This window comes from Rhincodon typus, chromosome 27 (genome assembly GCF_021869965.1).
Source record: "Rhincodon typus isolate 14 chromosome 27, sRhiTyp1.1, whole genome shotgun sequence".
Taxonomy (NCBI): Eukaryota; Metazoa; Chordata; class Chondrichthyes; order Orectolobiformes; family Rhincodontidae; genus Rhincodon; species Rhincodon typus.
Genome location: NC_063358.1, coordinates 37,006,882 through 37,015,901, shown reverse-complemented (window position 1 = coordinate 37,015,901; position 9,020 = coordinate 37,006,882).

The window sequence follows — 9,020 nt, the reverse complement described above, 5'->3', positions numbered from 1 at the left end:
CTGGTACTGGTGTTGGTACTGGTACTGGTGTTGGTACTGGTACTGGTCTTGGTACTGGTACTGGTCTTGGTACTGGTGCTGGTACTGGTATTGGTACTGATACTGGTACCAGTGTTGGCAGTGGTGCTGGTTACTGGTATTGGTACTGGTGATGGTGCTGGTGCTGGTACTGGTTACTGGCACTGCTGGGCAATGCAATGACAATGGCTCTGATTCTCCAGCAGATCCCAAGGAGCAGGATTTCAGCTCTGGAGTGCCTGACTGGCCCTTTATTTGGTAGTCATTGCTGAAAGGAGGCAACACCAGACTCTTACGCATTCTCCAGTCAATGAGCAGGAGCCCTATCACCTTCATTAAGTACTGTCAATGACCTCTTGTTATTCACATCAAACCCGAAGCAACTGAATCAAAATTTTAACCTCTAAGAATGATGTCTCTTACATAAGACAGTGAAATCAAAAGTTATATTCCTATTTGCCTTGGCCCTACCTTCCCAAACAAACTAACACATCCTGGGTTCTATTGAAGAATCATACTGTACTCGAAACATTAACTCTCTTCATTGATACTGCCAGACCTGCTGAGTTTCTCCAGCAATTTTTGCACTTGATTCAGATGTCCAACATCTTCAGTCTTTGGCTTTTAACACGTCCCATCTGAAATCTTAATTTGCCTGATTTCAGATTTGTCATCTGAGGTACTGGAGCAAGATAAGATTCTTTAAAATCCATTCTTGGGATGGGGGCATTGCTTGTTGCAATGGCAATATTAGCCCATCTGTGATTAGTTGGCTCGCCGAGCTGGTTCGTTAGTTCGCAGACGTTTCATTACCCTGCTGGGTATCATCATCAGTGCAACCTCCGATGAAGCGTTGTTGTGTTTTCCCGCCTGGTATTTAAACTCTGGGGTCTGTTGGAATTCGTTACCTCATTTCCGGTTTTTCTTCACAGTGGTGTATATACAGGGTCTAATTCTACATGTTTACTGATGGCCTTCTTGGTGGAGAACCAGGCCTCTAGGAATTCCCGTGCTTGTCTCTGTTTGGCCAGTCCTAGGATCCTGACTTTGTCCCAAATGCACTGGTGGTTCTCCTTATCCGTGTGAATGGAGATGAGTGAGTATTGGTCGTGTCATTCTGTTGCTACTTGGTGTTCATGTGTTCTCGTAGCCAGTTTCCTTTCTGTCTGTTCAATGTAATGTTTGTCACAGTCCTTGCATGGAATCTTGTATATCACATTGGTTCTGTCCATAGTGAGTAAGGGGTCTTTGGTTCTTGTTAGCAATTGACGTAGGGTTGATGTAAGTTTGTGTGCCACACAGATGCCCAGTGCCCGTAGGAGTCTTGTGGTTAGTTCAGATACATTCTTGATGTACCCAGTAACGCGACAAGTGTGTCGGGGCATATTGTATCTTCCTGTTGTTTGTGTGACAGGCATCGTCAGACCCAGCTGTTCGGGTATCCGTTGTCCTTAAATACTTGGTAGAGGTATTCTTCTTCATTTTGGTGTAGGTCTGGGTTGCTGCAGTGTGTTGTCACTCATTTAAATAGTGTTTTCATGCAACTCTGTGGTTGTTGGGGTGGTTACTGTTGAAGTTTAGGACTTGATCCGTGTGTGTGGCCTTTCCGTGTGCCTTGGTCAGAAATTCCCCATTGGCCCTGTGTTCTACCATCATGTCCAGGAATGGGAGTTGTTCGTTCTTTTCTTCTTCCCTGGCAAATTTGATGCCGGTGAGAGTGTTGTTTATTAGTTGGTGTGTCTTCTCTAGTTTGGTCCGTTTGATGATGACGAAAGTGTCATCCACGTTTCGGATCCATAGTTTAGGTTGGATCTGCGGAAGGGCTATGCTTTCTAGTCTCTGCATCATCACTTCTGCTATTAGTCTGGGGACAGGTGACCCTATGTGTGTCCCGTTGATTTGTTCATTGATTTGGCCATTAAAAGTAAAGTGGGCCATGAGGCAGAACATAAGAACATAAGAACTAGGAGCAGGAGTAGACCATCCGGCCCCTCGAGCCTGCCCAGCCATTTAATAAGATCATGGCTGATCTTTTTGAGACTCAGCTCCACTTACCCACCCGCACACCATAACCCTTTACTGTTCAAAAATTTATCTAGCCTTGCCTTAAAAACATTCAGCGAGGTAGCTTCAACCGCTTCACTGGGCAGGGAATTCCACAGATTCACAACCCTTTGGGTGAAGAAGTTCCTCCTGACCTCAGTCCTACATCTGCTTCCCTTTATTTTGAGGCTATGCCCCCTAGTTCTAGTTTCATCTGCTAGCGGAAACAACCTCCCTGCCTCCACCTTATGTATTCCCTTCATAATCTCATATGTTTCTATAAGATCTCCCCTCATTCTTCTGAATTCCAATGAGTATAATCCCAGCCTACCCAGTCTCTCCTCGTAATCCAACCCTCTCAACTCTGGAATCAACCGAGTGAATCTCCTCTGCACCCCCTCCAGTGCTAGTATATCTCTTCTCAAGTAAGGGGACCAAAACTGCACACAGTACTCCAGGTGTGGCCTCACCAGGACCCTATACAGCTGCAGCATAGCCTCCCTGTTTTTAAACTCCATCCCTCTAGCAATGGCAGACAAAATTCCATTTGCCTTTTTAATTACCTGCTGCACCTGCAATCCTACTTTTAGCGATTCATTCACAAGGACACCCAAGTCCCTCTGCACATCAGTGTGCTGCAATTTTTTACCATTTAAAACATAGTCCATTTTGCTGTTATTCCTACCAAAATGGATGACCTCACACTTATCAACATTGTACTCCATCTGCCAGACCTTTGCCCACTCACTTAGACTATCTATATCCCTCTGCAGACTTTCAGTGTCTTCTGCACACTTTGCTCTACCACTCATCTTAGTTGCACTCATCTGCAAATTTTGACACACCACACTTAGTCCCCAACTCCAAATCATCTATGTAAATTGTAAACAATTGCGGTCCCAACACTGATCCCTGAGGCACACCACTAGCTACTGACCGCCAACCAGAAAAACACCCATTTACCCCTACTCTTTGCTTTCTACTGGTCAACCAATCCTCTATCCATGCCAATACATTACCTGTAATACCATGCAACTTTATCTTATGTAGCAGCCTTTGGTGTGGCACTTTGTCAAATGCCTTCTGGAAATCCAGATACGCCACATCCACAGGTTCCCCATGGTCCACCATGCAAGTAAAGTCCTCAAAGAATTCCACCAAATTAGTTAAACATGACCTACCCATCATGAACCCATGCTGGGTGTTCCCAATGGGACAATTTATATCCAGATGTCTTGCTATTTCGTCCTTAATGATAGATTCAAGCATTTTCCCCACTACCAAAGTTAAGCTAACTGGCCTAAAGTTACCTGCTTTTTGTCTACTTCGTTTTTTAAACAGTGGCATCACATTGGCTGTTTTCCAATCTGCGGGAACCACCCCAGAACCCAGTGAATGTTGGTAAATAATTACTAGTGCATTTGTTATTTCCCCGATCACCTCTTTTAGTACCCTGGGATGCATTTCATCAGGGCCAGGAGACTTGTCTACCTTTAGCCCCATTAGCTTGCCCAGCACTGCCTCCTTAGTGATGATGATAATTTCTAGGTCCTCACCCGCTGTAACCTTCTTGCCATTTGTTTTTGGCATGTTATTTGTGTCTTCCACTGTGAAGACTGACACAAAATAACTGTTTAATGTACCGGCTATTTCCTTACTCCCAGTTGTTAAATTGGCCTTCTCATCCTCTAAAGGACCAATGTTTATCTTCACCACTCCTTTGCAATTTACATATTTATAGAAACTTTTGCTGCCTGTTTTTATATTCTGAGCTGGTTTACTCTCATAATCTGTTTTACTTTTCTTTATAACTTTTTTTGTGGCTTTCTGTTGCCCTTTAAAGATTTCCCAGTCTACTAGTTTCCCACTAATCTTTGCTTTTTTGTATGTGTTTTTTTTTCAATCTGATACTTTCCTTTATTTCCTTCGACATCCATGGCTGACTATCTCTTTTCCTACAGTTCTTCCTTATCACTGGAATATACTTCTGCTGAGCACTGTGAAAAATTGTGTTGAAAGTCCTCCACTGTTCCTCAATTGACCCACCATAAAGTTTTTGCTCCCATTCTACCTTAGCTAACTCCTCCCTCATCCCATCGTAGTCTCCTTTGTTTAAGCACAGGACATAGGTACTGGATTTAACCTTCTCACGCTCCATCTGTATTTTAAATTCGATCATTCTGTGATCGCTCCTTCCGAGAGGATCCCTAACTGTGAGATCATTAATTATTCCTGTCTCATTACACAGGACTAGATCTAGGATAGCTTGCTCCCTCGTAGGTTCCATTACATATTGTTCAAAGAAATTATCGTGGATGCCTTCTATGAAGCCCTCCTCAAGGCTGCAATGGCCGACCTGGTTTGACCAATCGATATGTAGATTAAAATCCCCCATGATAATTGCTGTACCATTTTTACATGCATTAGCTATTTCTGTGTTTATTGCCTGCCCCACCACGATGTCATTACTTGGTGGCCGATAGACCACACCTATCAGTAGGCCCAGTAGTTTTGTCTGTGGAGATGGTGTTACTTGGGTCTTGTTCTTTTAGTAGTGTTGCTAGTGTTTCTCTTGCTCATGGTATGTCAATCGATGTGAATAGGGCAGTAATGCCAAAGGATACCATGGTCTCGTCCTCATCTATTCTTATGTCTTTGAGGGAATTGAGGAACTCCTGGGCTGAGTGGATTGAATGGGGTGACTTGCTGACGAGGTGCTTTAGTCTTCATTGTAAATCCTTGGCTAACCTGTGTGTTGATGTGCCTGAGAGGGAGACTATGCGTCTGAGGGGTACTCCCGGTTTGTGTACCTTTGGGAGGACGTAGAATCGGGGGGGGAGGTGTTTGCCTATTCGGGTTTCATTTTAAGGTAGTCTGTTTTGTTGATTTTTTTGGTCTGTTTGAGTCTCTTTAGTGTGTGGATTATTTTATTACCCAGCTGTTGGGTCTGTTTCCACTTTCATATGTATTTGTGTCTGCTTGTAGTGTCTGTGCTTTAGTGAGGTAGTCCTGTTTGTTTAGTATTGCTGTCATGAACTCTTTGTCTGCTGGTAGGATTATGATTTTTTATGTCTTTTTTCAGTCCTTCTAGGGCCTTCCTTTCTGATGTGTTGAGAGTGTGAAGTTTGTTCCTTCTGGTCAGTATCTGTCTTATGGCTTGTTGTCTTTCCTCATTGATGCTGTTGGTCTTCAGTGTGGCTTCCAGTGTGGCGAGGAACTCTGTCCTGTTAGCGTCTCTGTGGTTGTAACTGAGTCTACATATTAGAACAGCTTTCTCTGTGTCTGTGAGTTTCCTGTCTGAAAGGTTTCTTATCCAAGTGTCTGATCTTTGATTTTCATTTTGGTGGGTTAGTTTGGCTAGTTTTTCTTGTAGGATCTGTCTTTTCTTGGTTCTTGTTATTTGTTGACTGATGTTAATGGCTCGTTCTAAGTTTGTTGTCCACTCTAGGTTGGTTGCGTCTAGGAATAGGGTTTTTTGGTGCGTAATTTCCCTGCCATATCTGTGGAGCCGATTGTATTGTTAATCATTACCTTCACCATTCTGCGGCCATTGTGTCCTATGTGCATGTGGGTTATTGATGAGGGGTTTGTATCTGACACTGCGCGGTAATACCTGGTTCATATTAGCCCATCTGAGATGCATTAATATAGCACCTTTCATCATCATATTTTACATTACAACATTTTATGGTCAATGAAGAAGGTTTGAAGAGCAGTTATTGTTGTAATCAATTTATGCACAGCATGATCCCACAAACAATGGGATGTTAAAGGACATCTTCTGTTTTAGCAATGTTAGTTGAGGTTTAAGTTTTGGCCAGGATAACTCACCTTTCTCTTCTTCAAAAATTGCCACTAGATCTCATACACCCACGTGAAACAGAAAGTAAGCTGGGACCTCACTTTCACATCCATTCTGTAAGAGGGCACTGATGAGAGTGTAGCATTATTTCTTGGGATATGGGAGTCAAAAGGTCAGCATTTGTTGCCCATTGGAGAAGCTTCCTCCAACATTTCAGAGAACAGTTCAGAGTCAGCTACATTAACAATGGTCTGGAGTCACATGTAGAACAGACCAGGTAAGTGTGGTAGATTTCCTTCCCTAAAAGAGCTTAAGTGAACTGGATGGGGTTTTATAACTATTGATGACTTCATGATCATTACATTTATTACTTTGAACTTTCTAGTTGCTCAGATGGATTTGAGATTTTTACCTCGGCCTCTGGATTACTGGCCTAGTGACATGCCCACTAGAATGTTAACTTCGATTGCATGCTGAAGTTCTTTTTGTGTGGTAATGGCTCACAATACTCTTCCATCGACAACAGTCCTATCACAGAGCCAAGGTTAACCACATGCTGCTTTCACCCTCAAGTTTATTTCCACATTATATCTGGGTGTAGAAGTTACAAATTTGAAGTTAATGTTCATCGGCAGAGCAAACATTCCCATTCCAGGTAGAATCTGACCAGCTGTTCTGACCAAATCCTGGAATTAATCTTCCCAAAATTCATTCTTTGGATTTAGGCACCATTGGTAATATGACAATCCTGTGGTTTTAAGAGGTTATTTTGTCCGATTTTCTCTTTGAAGAGAGGTTTAAGGCAGAGGTACTGAACAGTCTACCAGTACCACTGAGGTTAAACAGCTTTTGAGGCCTTGTTTTTTTTTCGAAGTTGGAATAACAGGAGCAGCCTGGCTGGGTGTGGCCAGTTCTCAGATCAGGGTTTCTCATTTTTTTTTTGCTTTTAGATTCAACAGAAGCTGCTATTATTGAAGAAGTAGAAGCTACTATTGAAGAAGTAGAAGCTATTGTTGAAGAAGTAGAAGCTATTACTGAAGAAGTAGAAGCTATTATTGAAGAAGTAGAAGCTATTGTTGAAGAAGTAGAAGCTATTATTGAAGAAGTAGAAGCTAATTATTGAAGAAGTAGAAGCTATTGTTGAAGAAGTAGAAGCTATTATTGAAGAAGTAGAAGCTACTATTGAAGAAGTAGAAGCTATTATTGAAGAAGTAGAAGCTATTATTGAAGAAGTAGAAGCTATTATTGAAGAAGTAGAAGCTACTATTGAAGAAGTAGAAGCTATTATTGAAGAAGTAGAAGCTATTATTGAAGTAGAAGCTATTATTGAAGAAGTAGAAGCTATTATTGAAGAAGTAGAAGCTACTATTGAAGAAGTAGAAACTAATTATTGAAGAAGTAGAAGCTATTATTGAAGAAGTAGAAGCTAATTATTGAAGAAGTAGAAGCTATTATTGAAGAAGTAGAAGCTATTATTGAAGAAGTAGAAGCTATTATTTTTGCCTCTTTCGGTTACAACTAGAAGTTGGGTTTCTCTTCTTGCTGTGGGTGTTGCATGGAAGAAAATCTGTTTTCTGAACTTGTCTTTTTGCCAAGGGGTGTGTTTAGGAACATTACTATATTGGAACACATAATTAGTAATAGTTTCTGTATCTATTATTCTAGTAAGTTTTCCAATAGAGTTAAATTATTCTAAGCTTTTTTTCCCTCCTGAGTCTGCTCCCAAGATGGAACATTCCACTCCCGAACATCCCAGATGTCCTCCTATTTCAAGGATCGCAACTTCCCCCCTTTGGTGTTCGAAAATGCTCTCGACCGCATCTCTTGCGTTTCCCGCACATCTGCCCTCACATCCCCACTCCCCAACAAAAACAAAGACAGAATCCCCCTTGTCCTCACATATCACCCCACCAACCTCTACATCCAACGTATCATTCTCTGCCACTTCCGCCGCCTACAATCCGACCTCACAACCAAACAGATATTTCCCTCCCTACCCCATCAGCCTTTTGTAAGGACCGCTCTCTCCGTGACTCCCTCGTCCGCTCCACAGTCCCCACTAACCCAACCACCCCCGGAACCTTTCCCTGCAACCACAGGAAGTGCTACACCTGCCCCTACACCCACCCCGCCACCTCACCTCCATCCCAGGCCCCAAAAAAACGTTCCACATTAGACAGAGGTTCACCTGCACATCCGCTAATGTGGTTTACTGCATCCGTTGCTCTCGATGTGGCCTCCTCTACATCAGTGAGACCAAGTGGAGGCTCAGAGGCCGCTTTGTAGAGCACCTGCTCTCTGTTCGCGTAAATGACAACACCTTCCGGTCGCGAACCATTTTAACTCCCCCTCGCACTCCCTGGGTGACATGTCCATCCTGAGCCTCCTCCAGTGTCACAATGACACCACCCACAAACTGGAGGAGCAGCACCTCATATTCCGCTTCGGGAGCCTACAGCCCAACACCATGACCAACATCAGCATCTGTACCAGCACCTGTACCAGTACCGGAATCAGCAAATGTACCAGTACCGGAAACAACACCAGCACCTAGACCAGTACCGGAACCAACACCAGCACGTATACCAGTACCAGAACCAACACCAGCACCTGTACCAGTACCTGAACCAGCACCAGCACCTGTACCAGTACCGGAACCAACACCAGCACCTATACCAGTACCGAAACCAGCTCCAGCACCTGTACCAGTACCTGAACCAACACCAGCACCTATACCAGTACCTGAACCAACACCAGCACATGTACCAGTACCGGAACCAGCACCAGCACCTGGACCAGTACCGGAACCAACACCAGCACCTGTACCAGTACTGGAACCAGCTCCAGCACCTGTACCAGTACCAGAACCAGCACCAGCACCTGTACCAGTACCAGAACCAGCACCAGCACCTGTACCAGTACCGGAACCTACACCAGCACCTGTACCAGTACCTGAACCAACACCAGCACCTATACCAGTAACTGAACCAACACCAGCACCTGGACCAGTACCAGAACCAACACCAGTACCTGTACCAGTACCTGAACCAGCACCAACACCTGGACCAGCATCGGAACCAACACCAGCACCTATACCAGTACCACAACCAACACCAGCACCTGTACCAGTACCAAAACCAACACCAGCATCTGTATC